The sequence below is a fragment of the Alosa sapidissima genome, chromosome 12 (genome assembly GCF_018492685.1).
Source record: "Alosa sapidissima isolate fAloSap1 chromosome 12, fAloSap1.pri, whole genome shotgun sequence".
NCBI lineage: Eukaryota > Metazoa > Chordata > Actinopteri > Clupeiformes > Clupeidae > Alosa > Alosa sapidissima.
The window spans coordinates 36235717-36251188 of record NC_055968.1 but is presented as its reverse complement, the minus strand read 5'-3'; positions in this window follow the sequence as shown (position 1 = coordinate 36251188).

Below are 15472 nucleotides of genomic sequence, written 5' to 3'. Positions count from 1 at the left end.
CTGTTTCCACACAGCTAACACAGCTAACACTCCACCGTTACCACACAGCTAACAGCAAACGCTCCACCGTTACAACACAGCTAACGCTCCACCGTTACAACACAGCTAACGATCCACCGTTACAACACAGCTAACGCTCCTCCATTAAAACACAGCTAACGATCCACCGTTACAACACAGCTAACACTCAACCGCTACAACACAGCTAACACTCCACTGCTACAACACAGCTAACGCTCCACCGTTACCACACAGCTAACGCTCCCCCGGAAATAATTGAGCGTAGGGGAATAGCCTTTTGTGCACATAGTCTATAGCAGCAATATAAATGGTAGAGAGTAAACAGAAAGAAAATGGATTTTGACATACGTGACATGAGGTCCTCTCTAATGGCTAAGAACATCCATTAATTTCTGTTATTAGATTAGATTCACTCTGACTCCAAAGTAAAGTTGATCAAGATGAAACCAGTCGAGCTGGCCTCACCAGCCGATAGCTGGGCTGCACTGGGGGAGGAGTTGGGTTCCTCACAGGGTGACCAAGCATGTGCCTGATAGAAAATAAAGGAATCTCACTAAAGCCAAAGAACATAATGCTGCAGCTAACTGATTATACATCTGGCTCATTCTATGGCTACTAAACACTCAGAGTTATGTGCTGCTGTCCACAGCCTTTCCTTCCTCCAATGAGTCGATTGAGAGCTTTATGTACTCTGGATTAGACATAAGGATTTCAGTTAGATGATGTCTAACGCAGAAGCACCAGTGAAGAACAGTGCTTGTGCACTGAACTCCTTAGAGGGAAGCTCTGCGTTTGACATGAACAACAATGTGAAGCTTCGACAGCAAAGGCCAAATAAAAAATAAATTAATCATTTTAAAGAGTCACTTTAATCTGCCCTAAACAAACAAGAGTTGATAAGTTGTCTCTTATGGAGCAGGTTCACTGTTGAGGGCCGCCTCTGGAGACGTTAAGTATGTAAGTATGAGCATCTCACCGTGCCAGCTAGAAGTTTGCCTGGAGTGAAGTTGAGCACTGTAACCACGGTGACAGACACGCAAACACAAACAAAGTCCGTCTGCTCCAGGGGGACGTCTCATCAGATAGAGCAGCAGCTCATTAGCATTAGCTCATTAGCATACCTGTTTCCTGCTCTGCTGCTGCTGCTGCTGTTCTGTTCTGTTGTCGTGTCTCCTTTGGCCCTAATCGGCCCTCATCTCTTTCTGCTGCTGTTCTGTGTGTGTGTGTGTGTGTGTGCGTGCGTGTGTACGTGTGTGTGTGTGTGTGTGTGTGTGTGGCCCTCATCTCTTTCTTCTGGAGTGGCACGTCGGTGGACAGCCCTCCAGTGTTCCCCTGGCGTAGCAAGATGCAGCACAGCTCCTTACCTCTCTGAGCACACACAGACACACAAACAGACACACACACACACACACACACCATGTGCCGCCCATAGTGCTCAGCTTGACCTTTCCCCAATCAGACGCTATCAGCCTCCTGGCAAGAAGCTCTTGTGCTCGCGCTGCACTGCTGAGACACACACACACACACCCACTGCTGAGGCGTACACACACACACACACAGTGCTGAGGCGTGCGGTGGAGTGTGTGGGGGGGGTTGGAGGCTCCAGGCGGTGCTTAACAGGGTAAAGCTGAGCCACTATCATGTCTCTCTCTGGGCCAACTACCGCAGGGCCACAATCTGGCCCCTCAAACGGGGGACCTGTTGAGCAGACCGGCGCTCCGCATCTCAAGCAGGCGTGTCCCAGAGTGACAAGTACACACACATGTACACACACACACACACACACACGGGGGCACGCACGTGCGTCTCAAGCAGGCGTGTCCCACAGTGACAAATACACACACATGTACACACACACACACACACACAGGCGCACACACACACACGGGGGCACGCACACGCATCTGAACCAGTGGTGTCCGACAGTGACAAATGGCACACACACATGCACACACACGGGCACACACGTGCATCTGAAGCAGTGGTGTCCTGTAGCTGCAAATGGCAGCAGCTCCGGGGTGTGTGTGTGTGTGTGTGGAGCTCTTTGCTGTCATCGCTGCTGGAGGTTCCCTCCTGCGCCGCTTCAAACGGACCATGCGCTCCGTGACCGGACTTCCTAAGCGTGGTCATTGTGGAGTGAGTGAGTGTGTGTGCCATTTGTTACTGTGAGTTCAGCTCAAACTGGTCTCTAACATCGTCAGTATCTGGTCATTGTGGAGTAAGTTCAGGTCAAACGTTTAGCTCCAGCTTTCTCTTCAAGTAGTTTCACTGTTTAGCAGATGCGTACGTCAGCATTCAAATGAATGGCTTTGTTTACAAGTAAATAATTCAACTATTTCTTTATCTTATCCATCCTGTTGTTACAGCCACAAAGGGAGGCTGGGCATGTGCTGCTTACAGCATCTGGTCATAGTGGTCTCTAACGATGTCAGCATCTGGTCATAGTGGTCTCTAACGATGTCAGTATCTGGTCATAGTGGTCTCTGATCAGTATCCGGTTATCTGGTCTCTAACGATTTCAGTATCTGGTCATAGTGGTCTCTAACGATGTGAGCATCTGGCCATAGTGGTCTCTACCCAGATAGCAAAAATACACTGGGATGGAGCTGGGCCACACCAACCACAATGTCCGGCACGGATCTGCATAATGGAACTGATCCGGCGTCCAAACTTGGTCTGGATCCGTTTGACGGATCTGGTGCCAATAAGGGTTAAGACTGGCCCAGTTCCGTATGGTAGTCTGTGTTACTGACGTGTTCCATATCTGCTTATCATATGCAATACGGGTCCGCTTATTGTGTGTGGTACGGACCCGTTTATCAGATATCAGCCGGCTTTATTTGACATGTGAAATGTGATTGGTAATAAATTATCCTGAAAAATCTGTTTGCTACACATTTGCTAACAGGTTCGTTTAGGTTCACCCATGCAGGCTAAAGTTCGTAACTTTTTCCCAACAGCTCAACTAATAAACATAAGCTAGGCTACAAACACAATAGGGGAAAAAAACTTTACACATAAGTGTCTTATTATAACAACCTGGCTGTAGAAGTGCAATCCCAGACAAAGTTTAAGTAGGTGTTAATTCCACTGTTCCCATCGATATTCAGGCCTTCATGCCTCAGTCATCTCCATGGTCAATCTGAAACAACACAAAATAAACATCAAGGGCTTCAGTACAAGATTCTCTTCTGATGTCTTCACATAAACACAGGATTGTGTGTATGTGTGTGCCATGCACACTTCATGAGTTTCAGTGTGTGTACACACAGTCGTTCATGTCCTTGTTCATGAGTGAAAGACTGACTGCCAAATGTGAGTGTGTAGATTTGAGTTGTGCATGCACAATCACTTCAGCTTCTTATTGTCACATGTCTGTAGATTTGAGTTGTGCATGCACAATCACTTCAGCTTCATATTGTCACATGTCTTTAGATCTGAGTTGTGCATGCACAAACACTTCAGCTTCATATTGTCACATGTCTGTAGATTTGAGTTGTGCATGCACAATCACTTCAGCTTCATATTGCACTCACATACAGCACTCACATTTGGCAGTGACGCTAGTGCGGAAGATGCATAGTTAGTAGTTAGCAACTATGTTTTTGGGAAACGAACCCCTGGTTAGATCTAAGTAGGGATGTAACGATTACCGCTATAATGGTAAACTGCGATAAAAATATTGACGATAACAATTACCGTTTTCGTTTGAAATATCATGATTATCACGGTTGATTACCACGGTGTGAAAAACGTGTGCTTAATCCTTCCCAGCTTCATCTGAGCCTGCTTTTGACATACAGTAGGCCTGGTACAATGAAACAAAACTGGTACCCTACTGATTTTGTTATCTACTTGATCGATTTAAATGTGATTCGGATTGGCTACACCTGCTTTTAAAAGGCGGAACATTTTCACCGCAAAACGTGCACTGAATCATGTAGCCACTCTGGAATGGATTTAATGTGGACACGCACATAAAAACTTGCGCTCACGTTATCAGGAGAATACCGCAGCCTTAAGTTTTATTTTGAACACTTACTTTGGTCTCACTCAATGGATCCAAATAACAGAAATAGCAAACTCCAAGTCATACATTTTGTAATATAGTAAATGCTGTCACTCTTTTTGAAACTATTTCAGCTTGTGTAGGCCTATTAGAACATATTGAACACATTTTTAAAAATCCCGCGATAATATCGAAAACTGTGATCATTTTGGTCACTATAACCGTGAAGTTAAATGTTTATACATCCCTAGATCTAAGTCAGATCCAGGTGGTGGCAGGACCGGAGCCCAGGGGGTGTCAGATCCAGGTGGTGGCAGGACCGGACCCCAGGGGGTGTCAGATCCAGGTGGTGTCAGGACCGGACCCCAGGGGGTGTCAGATCCAGGTGGTGTCAGGACCGGAGCCCAGGTTGGTCAGATCCAGGTGGTGGCAGGACCGGAGCGGTGTAAAGCAGCTTCTCTGCGTGGGCCCCTTCTTGCTCCACATTCCCTCTTGTGTTGAGGCTGAACCCTCTCCCACCTTTTCCGAACTCCCGGACACGTAGCTGAGCGGTAAACAGTTACGATGCATTCTGTTTGCCATGTTAATTCTCTTCATTAACACATATTTGAACATAATTAACAGGAGCGAGACAATCTGCCGCTAATTGATGCACACTCTGCCAGCGGATTCTCTTTCAGCGGAGAGTTCTTTTCTGCTTATTCTCTCTCTCTCCGACGGAAGAGGGTGAAGAGCTGTGCTGCCTTTCTTTATTAATGAGGACCATCTGCGCTGAGCGAGGGATAGAGAGAGAGATGGAGGGAAGAGAGAAGGAGAGAAAGTAAAGTGGAAGAGACACAGAAAATCGATAGAGCAAGAAAATGGAGAAAAATGACAGAAAATAAAAGCAAGAGACGGAGACAGAGAAATAGAGAAGAGAAAGAGAGAGAAAGAAAATGGAGGAGATGAAGGAGGGAGAGAGGACATCGAAAACAGAGTGATTGGAGAGAGAGATGAGGAGTCCCAGTCAGAAAGAGAAGCTTCCAAACAGCCTGCTTAGCGAGCAGGAAGAGACACTGTGAGCACACACACACAAACACCCTGCGCTCACACACACACACCCAGCCTGTTTAGCGAGAGGAGGAGACGCTGAGCACATGCAGGAGAACAAACTCAGAAATAAGAGATGAACTTCAGAGAGTTTATAAAAACAGGTGTCAGTGATGGAAGGTAATCACCTCCCCTTTCTGCTGGGGAACCCCTTAACCCCCTTAGTCTGTACTCTCTCTCTCTCTCTCTTCATCCCCCCTTCTCTCTCTCCCACCATATCTCTCTTCCTCCCTCTTCCTCTGTCTTTTCCACCGATTCTTGGATCTTGGGTATCTGTTATGCTGGTGGAGGAAGCGACTGCTAAGTGCTAGCAGATGTGTGTGTTCCACTCTAATGAGTGAGCGAGGCTGCAGGGTGTGTGTGTGTGTAAGTGCAGTGTGTGTGTGTGTGAGCGCAGGGTGTGTGTGTGGGTGCAGGGTGTGTGTGTGTCAGCGCAGGGTGTGTGTGTGAGTGTAGGGTGTGTGTGTGAGCGCATGGTGTGTGTGTGAGCGCAGGGTGTGTGTAAGTGCAGTGTGTGTGTGTGTGTGTGAGCGAGGCTGCTGACGGGAGCTAGCGCCAGGCTATCGGCAGGAATTTGAGCTGCAAAAAACACCGTTGCACATTTCAAGGTCTTCGCCTTAAATATAAGTGAAGGTGACAGGACTCCTGCTAAGGAGAGGTGTCGGAGCCGTTCAGGATACTGGAGGAAAACACACACTCTCTCTCTCTCTTCCTCTCTCCCACACACACACAATCTTGACACAGATCTGCTCACTTTTATTTTTCCCTCCTGTACCAGGTCTCAGATTCACAGAACACATTCCCCTGCCTGGAAATGCATAATTCATGGTGTGTGTGTGGAGTGCTGGGGGAGAATGGGGCTTTATCATTGTTAAGGGACCAGACGCAGCTCATTAATTCGCTGGAAGCAGATCAATGTCTCTGGACGATGGGGTTGGATACACTGTGGGCTATGAGGTTAATACAAAAGGAAGTTATATCTCAGCTTCTTACCGTTGGACTCATGCATTCAATCTGAGGTGGCAAATTGAGTTCAGTTATACACGGCGAGCATTTATATTTACCTCCATCCATATTCATCTTGTTTAAAGCCAACGATTAAATCCAACTCCACTGCACGCCAGTGTGTGTGTGTGTGTATGTGTGTCAAGGAGAGAGTTGAGAATTGAGTTTGAGAGCGAGTTCTCAAATGTTCCAAAAACACACCCCAGTGTCCAGCTTCAGCACCAGCTCTTTCAAACACACACACCCTGCGCTCACACACACACACACACCCTGCGCTCACACACACCCCCTGCGCTCACACACACACACACACCCTGTGCTCACACACACACACACCCTGCGCTCACACACACACACACACCCTGCGCTCACACACACACCCTGTGCTCACACACACACACACACCCTGCACTCACACACTCAGACACACACACACACCCTGCGCTCACACACACACACCCTGCGCTCACACACACACCCTGCGCTCACACACACACCCTGTATGGATTTCATTTCAAGTGTAAGTGGTGTAGTGGTCAGATAAGAGCTAAACTAAGAGCTAAACTATGCATTTGGTGATCACGGTAAGAGGTGGCTAAACTATGCATTTGGTGATCACGGTAAGAGGTGGCTAAACTATGCATTTGGTGATCACGGTAAGAGGTGGCTAAACTATGCATTTGGTTAGTGATGGGGACGAGACCGCCTATGCCGAGTCCGAGTCAAGACCGAGTCTTTGAAGGGTCGAGACCGAGTCCGTTGGTTTTCAAATACAGTCGAGTCCGAGTCAAGACCGAGTCTTTGAGGAAGCAAGTCCGAGTCGAGACCAAGACCATAAAAACATGTCAGTTTTCATATGATTTAATATCATCCCAATTAATAATCAACAGTTAGGCCCAGGCTTGGAATTTCACCATTTTAGGGGCAAGGCCACTTGGCCTTCAGTTGGGCATATTTGGTGGGGGGCACAAAGGCCACATGTCAGGGCACCAAGGCCAAAGTTAACTATACAGTAGTAGGCTATAAAAATAATCAAAGTTGTATTTAGCCTATTCACAGCAGTAGACCTGAATCACTGTATGAAACATTACAAAAACATGAAACATGACATATTACATAGAAAATCATCTGATCATCTAATATTTAGATGTCTAGGCTATATTTAATATTTATATTTATTTTATATTTGGCCTGTTATGGAATCATGTATTGAACAATTTAAGCACAGCTCAGCTTTAAGAAACTGATGCAACCTTGATGCATGCTTAGCATTTTTTGATCATTAAGACTCCTTTCACAAACTCTTACTCAGCTGTATATCCTCTGATTTTAATATTTACCTATCAGTGTTACGCGGGTTTTGTCACAAGCGGCCCGCGGTCGCCCGATATTTTAATCAACCCGACCGCAACTCGGACCGCGAATATTAATTAGGACAAAATTATACCCGACCCGCGATCCGACCCGCTTATTTACAAAATGTGTGCTTTTGGTTATACCCGTGCGTATACAGTGTGACAGTAGGCCATTTCTGTAAAACAAACTAATTTATTTGCGAAACTTTATGCAGTAGAACTACACGCAGTAGGCATGCAGGACATAATGTTTGCGCAGGACAGAGAATGAGAATAAGAGCGCAAGCACGCACGCAACCAACAAGGATTAGAACACTAGGATAAGATTTGAAGGCCATGGACATACATCTTTCTTTCGAAAACAGAAATGGTGAGGCAAGGTAGGCAAGAGAGATACATTGCTGGTCAAAACGTTAGCGTAAGAACTGGTTTATAATGCTGAATGAAGCACAAAGCTTTACTAAAGCAAATCCACTGTTTAAAGTCACAAACACAACGAACTAAGGTAACTTTTATGAATGCGCGAACCTATACGGGTAGATATGGCTGTGTAGTCTGTGCCATAACATTTATTCCTGTAGGCTGCCCGTTTTGGCTGTCATACTTAAATGGCTTCGCAAGAAGTAGGCCTACATAGACCATATACCATAGTACAAGAAACTTGTACTACTGTCATCTTCTTTAAGAACGTTTCCCAATATTTCCCATAGCCTATATCGCTTTTCCTGAAGGGGTGTCTTTATTATTTTAACTCGCGTCTTCAGCTTCTTTACTGTTGACTTTACTGTATTGATGCTTTACTGTATTGATGCTAGCTAGCCTTCTCGTGATATTTTAAGGCCTATTTGTAGAAAATATATATTTAATTAATTTTAACTGACCCGCCCGCAAATGACCCGAATATCATTCAAATATTTTGTTTATGACTCATAACCGCGGGTGACCGCGGAATTTCGGGCAGACCGTGCAACACTGTTACCTATATCTAGGCAATATTTGTAACATTTATTTTGTATTTGGCTTGTTATGAAATCATGAAGAACGATTTAAACACATTTTGAAACCTAAAGACCAAAGTTGGAGACATGAATGTAGACCTTGCTGCAGATTACATTTTTAATTTAACCGGAATACTCTGGAATGGCTTACTGTACAGGGGACTGCTTTACACCTTTGTGTTCGGTAAGGTCTGCTGTTTATTCTGATATATGGTTTGTCGCGAACCGTTCGCGAACGCGAACCGTTCACCACAGCAATTAGCGGCTAACATTGTTTAAAAGCTGAGAAAAAGTTCTTTCATGTGATGTGATACATGTGCCTGTGTGATGAGTAGGCTTAGCGATTGCGAGTATTTCAACTGAGAAGAATGGGTGAATTTGGACGCACTTTCTGTCTTGCCATGCGCTGTCATTTTCTCCACTGTGTGAGACTGAATTAGTTTGCGCTGTGATGCTAAGATTATTTTGACAGGCTATAGGCTAAATAAAAATCGCTATTAAACGGACGCAAAGCAGAATATTGAAAGAAGGGGGCACCAAGGCCAAAGACGGCCGCCGTGAAATTTCATTTTGATTTTTTGATATGAACATAAAAAATGTTTTGATATGAACATAAAAAATGCGTTGGTCTCGAGGACTCGGTCTGAAATTACGAGTCCTTCTCCTCCCACTGTGGTCTGAGACCGAGTCAAGACCGAGTCTTTGAAGGAACAAGTCCGAGTCGAGTCCGAGAAAGCAGAAATCGGTCTCGAGACCGGACTCAAGTCCGAGACCGGACTCGAGTACTACATCACTGCATTTGGTGATCACGGTAAGGTGGACTGTGTCATGCGTAGAAAGCCATTCAGAACATGTTTTATGGTGGTGGATGTTATTGTCCAATGTTTATAACAATACTAGTAGAATGTTATTGTCCAATGTTTATAACAATACCAGGGGTATTAAATAGTTCCTAGATTGTTGATGAGGGTACATATTGTGAATGTGGATAATACAGTGTGATTTTTTCATGTTAAAAGTTGCAATTGGTAAATAAACTCTTTTGAGAGGTGGATAAATTACGCTTACTTGCGTTTAGCCTTCACTACACTCCTGTGTATAAGGTTTCTCTGCAGGTATCACAGATTGGTCTAATCTTTAGTGCAAATATACTAGTATATCCACACACACACACACACACACACATAGTTGTGTTACACCTCAGCTGACACACACACACAGTTGTGTTATACCTGACACACACGCACACACACAGAGTTGTTGTGTTACCCCCAGTTAGTAACTGAATTACTCTATGATAAGAGTAACTCGTTACCAGGGAAAGTAACTATTTGCGTTACTGTTACAAAAAAAAACTTGCTATATGTCAAAGAATTTGGATTTTTAGAGCAGTTTTGAGCAGCCAGTTGAAATTAGTAGAACAGACAGGTGTTTGTAGGCTACATAACTTTCGATATGTATTAGATAGATAGATAGATAGATAGATACTTAATTGATCCCCAAGGGGAAATTCAAGATATTGCACATCGACAGACCTACGGTTGACTTCAGCCTGTGTCATATGTTTTTGTTGTGAGGCAGAAAGATCTAGCTTTTGCTGCTTGGAGGACTTTGCTCCGAGTTCTTCTTTGCTAGTGGATGGCGAGCTATCATCTGTGGTGGAGGTATCGGTGTTTTTGGCCACTAGCTTTAGATGCGTGTGTGAGATGCTTCATTAAATTAGAGTTGCTTACAACGGATGTCGACAAAGTCTTCACTCCTGGACATAATGTACACATTACATGCACGTTCTTGCCTTGATGAATTTGAAGTAGTGCTTATATCTCCACCTTGAAAATGCCAACTTTTCGGATTGCTCCTGACCTCTGCCGTTTCGTCGAATCTCTATTTAAGCTGTTGCGTGTGTGTGTGTGTGGCACGTGTGCTGGCAAGTGTGTAAAAACACTGGCTCTGATTGGCTATCATGAAACATGACTCTGCCTTAGCCAATCATAATCGCTTACGTCGTTATTAACCCACCTCCTCACTAGCTGTGAGCCAGGGTGCGTTCGGATTACACAGTTTAATCAATCAATGCATAGTAACGCACCGCATTTAGCGTCCAGTAATGTTAACGGCGTTGTAACAACGGGAAAAGTAATTAGATTAGTAGTTAGATTACCCCGTTAGTGAAAAAACAACATCGTTACCTAACGCCGTTCTTTTAAACGGCATTATTCCAAACACTGGTTACACCTCAGCTGACACACACACACACACACACACACAGAGTTGTGTTACACCTCAGCTGACACACACACACACACACACACACACACACACACACAGGGCCAGATGTACGTACATTTGTGAATGTAGTGTTATCAGCGTCATGGACACACCGCAGATTGCGAACGCTGTCAGACCCAAGTTTCCGTCGTATTTATCAATCCTTGAACGATTGATAACGAACGATTCACACGTGAAGGCACCACACAGGAAAATAAATATTTACAAGGTAATGCTGCTGATCTGATACACTCACAGTAAGAGCAGCAACTAATCCTTAATGGCTCACGAAGCAGCCGTCACGTCAACAAAACTGTCTTCAAAATGAATACACACACACTACACACACACACACACATGTACACACTAAAGGAGGAGGCTTTGAAGGCAAATTAACAGCGGCTGGCTTAATTGCATCCTGTCTCTGAAGATGTGCACCCTCTGTCTCCACGCATTAGTGTATGTGTGTGTGTGTGTGTGTGTGTCTCCGTGCATTAGTGTATGTGTGTGTGTGTGTCTCCGTGCATTACTGGACCGCACGAGTTGCTGTCAGTGAATATGAGCGGTCAGCAGAGGCTAAGTTGCGGGGTTGAATATGAATCAGCACACACACACTCACACACACACACACACACACATGCTTCCATCACAGATTGGCTTCATTTTGTCCAAATGTCCTCGAACGGCAAGTCAAGAGAGCCAGGCCTCTATTAAATCCCAAAAACATTGTCCGAGTCGCTCAAGTAGCCATTAGCTTTGGCCAGAGCAGCACATAAAAAGGGCTCTTTAAATTGTTGTGATTGAGCACTCTTTCAGCTAAGTAATCCAATTAAGGCTTTTCTGGCCTTTTTTGCCAGATGGTATCCGGCCGCTGTCGTCCTGGTGATTTTTTGAAAAGGGCACGATGTTCACATTATCTGACGAGGAGAATCCCCGGACGAGTAATTATGTCTCACCACAGCGTCCTCCGAAACAAACCATGGGTGGCCACCACTCAGAGGACAGGCATTAGGATTGAGTGTGTGTGTGCGTGTGCGTGTGCATGTGTGTGTGTGCGTGCGTGTGCATGTGCAAGTGTGTGTGTGTGTGTGTGTGTGTGTGTTTGTGATGGCAGGGTGAGAGTGTGTGTGTGTGTGTGTGTGATGTTTCGGATGGCAGGGTGAGAGTGTGTGTGATGTCCAGACAGACAGCTCGGCCCCTGCCGGCTCTCGTGTCTCCATTGGAGAGTAATCACCAGGGGTCACTAGAGGTCAGCGCCAGCAGCGGTGCTCTTTCTAAGCCGCTGCCGTTATCTGGGCTACCGGGGGTGATTAATGAAATGCTTACAACACACACACCAGCCCCCCCACACACACGCCTGTCCGTGCGCATGGTAATGGCTGATTAGACGGGGATACTAAATAACCACGCGGCCGAGCTGAGTCCGACTCCAGCAGCGAGGCACCGGACGCACCGCGAGATCAAAGCGCGCGCGCGTGTGTGTGAGTGTGTGGCCACTTTTAATCACGTTACGCCAGGAGGAGGACAAAAGAACCGGACACTCTGAAAGATTCATGAGGAGCTCCATGCCGCTCTGTGTGAACGTGAGTGTGTGTGTGTGTGTGTGTGTACGTACAGGCCATTGTATGAAAGGAAGTTGTAAAAGTTCCTCCTCGTGCCCGCCTGTGTTTGAGTGCAGAATCGATGGCGATGTGTGTGTGTGTGTGTGTGTGTGTGTGTGTGTGTGTGTGTGTGTGTGTGTGTGTGAGGGCCTCAGAGCACTTAGGCCTCCCCGCGCAGGTCCTCTGGGTCTGGCTGTGGGACTGAGTGACCGCTAGCACTAACAACGCTAGCACTACCAACGCTTTGATTTATCCTCTCCTCTGGTTTCTCGCCCCATTTGGATCGCTGGCCCTCCAGACGGGCCGATGTAGGTCAGCAAGTCTGCCCCGACCAAGGGGTCAAACATGGGGGAGGTCGCGCATGAAGGAGGCCAGACGTATCAAAGGTCACGCCTTTGTTCTACTGTCCACTGTGGCCTCACTGGCCATAACTCACCGGCTGTGTGTGTGTGTGTGTGTGTGTGTTGATTGTGCGTCTCAGACTGTGGACTGGGCTGTTTGAAGTGACTGTATAGGAGTCCTGTGTGTGTGTGTGTGTGTTGATTTTGTGTGTGTGTGTTGATTGTGTGTCTCGGACTGTGGGCTGGACTGTTTGAAGTGACTATATAGGAGTCCTGTGTGTGTGTTGAGTGTGTGTGAAGGGTGGGATTGTGGGTAGGTGGTTGGGCAGAGGGGTTTGTGTGTGTGTGGGGGGGGGGGGGGGCAGTATAGTAAATTAGCCACAGAGGTCAGGACTTTCCCCTACACTTTCCCATGAGGAAAATGGCTTTGTCCCCAATATACACACAACCTCTGCGTGAGTCAGAACAGTAACACAGTTTCCTCGTTTCCTCCCTGAGATGGACAGGCCTGTTGGACACGTGTTGGAGTAGAAATGAGTTGGAGTAGAAATGTTGTGTTGGAGTAGAAATGAGTTGGAGTAGAAATGTTGTGTTGGAGTATAAATGTGTTGGAGTAGAAATGTGTTGGAGTAGAAATGTGTTGGAGTAGAAATGAGTTGGAGTAGAAATGAGTTGGAGTAGAAATGAGTAGAAATGAGTTGGAGTAGAAATGAGTTGGAGTAGAAATGTTGTGTTGGAGTAGAAATGAGTTGGAGTAGAAATGTTGTGTTGGAGTAGAAATGTGTTGGAGTATAAATGTGTTGGAGTAGAAATGTGTTGGAGTAGAAATGAGTTGGAGTAGAAATGAGTTGGAGTAGAAATGAGTTGGAGTAGAAATGAGTAGAAATGAGTTGGAGTAGAAATGAGTTGGAGTAGAAATGTTGTGTTGGAGTAGAAATGTGTTGGAGTATAAATGTGTTGGAGTAGAAATGTTGAGTTGGAGTAGAAATGAGTTGGAGTAGAAATGAGTTGGAGTAGATATGAGTTGGAGTAGAAATGAGTTGGAGGCTGCGCTCATCTGTGAGATTCTTGGTGGATATTAGTAGAGATGGTTGTTGCTCATCGCAGCTTTCTAAAGAAACGTGTGGAGAGTGATGTTGCTGTAACACACTCATCTGAAATTAAAGGGTGTGTGTGTGTGTCTGTGCTGTTGTATTAGAGTGCTGCTGCCTTCGAGGCTGAGATGGAGAGGGCTCCATTCTGTGTGTGTGTGTGTGTGTGTGTGTGTGTGTGTGTGTGTGTGTGTACATGCCCGCTCCACTCTGTGATTCTCTGTAAAAATGTAAGAAGGGTTGTTGTGTTGGAGACCAGGACCATGTGTGTGTGAGTTTGATTTTGCGTGTGTGTGTGTGTGTGTGTGTGTGCGCATGCATGTGTGTATGAAAGAGAGAGAGCTCCTGAAGGAGATTGTTTTGTGAGAGCTCCTGATGGTGTGTTTGTGTGTGTATATACGTGTGTGTGTGTGTGTGTGTGTGTGCTTCCTCCTGAAGGGTTTGCTCACATGTTGTGATCTGCTGCTAATTGCTAATGCGATGCGATGAAATATTTATGACCACTTCCTGTCCCCTGTGCGGCAAATTCCTGCACTCTCATTCTCTCTCTCTCTTTCTCTCTCTCTTTCTATCTCTCTTTCTCTTTCTCACACACACACTCACAAACATGCTTGTTCATCCAGTAGAATTCTGATTACTGTGAGAGAGTTGGAGCTATTATTTCTAAGGTAACACACACACAAACACTCTCACACACACAAACATACACACACACACACACACACACACACACACACACCGCAGCACACCACAGCTGGCTGAAAAGGACCATTAGCAGGCTCCCATACACACAAGCCCTTTAAAATCCAATTAAAATAATTACAGTCACTTTGGGCTTTTTTCTGTAATTGTCCTACAGTATAGTGAGTGAAGTCATTAAACAGAGATTGCCATCTTTTAAACATGCCACAGTGGTGTGTGTGAAAGAGTGTGTGTGTGTGTGTGTGTTTTCCATACCACTCTAGAGCCTATGCATGCAATCTGATACACACTGACCTCTAGCCACCCACCCTGCCATTCCCACACCTAACACACACACACACACACACACCCTCAAAAGCAACTGCACAATGAGGAGGAAATTGAATTAATAATTCATAGTAGGCTCTGGAGAACGCGGCGTTTGGAATCAAGTGTTTTGACATTTGTCTCCTGTAATATAAAGTGCTATGGTGAGTGACCGTTTGAAGTGGTGCTGAAAACCTAGCCGCCAGCCGTCTAGGCCCCAAGTGTGTGTGTGTGTGTGTGTGTGTGTGTGTGTGTGTGTGTGTGTGTGTGTGTGTGTAAAGTGCATGTGCTTCAAATGATGATGACATTTCACTTGTGATTCTTCTACCCTCTCAGTGCTTCCCAAAATGTGGAGACTATAGAGAGAGATGGAGACAGAGAGAGAGAGATGGAGAGAGAGAGAGAGAGGGAGCCTGGCTGTTGTGTTCTGTGCTTTAGAGTGTGGGGCTAGAGGGACATGCTGTTTAACTCTAGAGGGATGTGTTTCACATTCAGTTAAACAACACCCCGATGTATAAAAGACCGCTGGTCCTAGTGACCCCGATATATAAAAGGTCGCTGGTCCTAGTGACCCCGATATATATATAAGGTCGCTGGTCCTGGTCACCCCGATATATAAAAGGCCGCTGGTCCTAGTGACCCCGATATATAAAAGGTCGCTGGTCCTAGTGACCCCGATATATAAA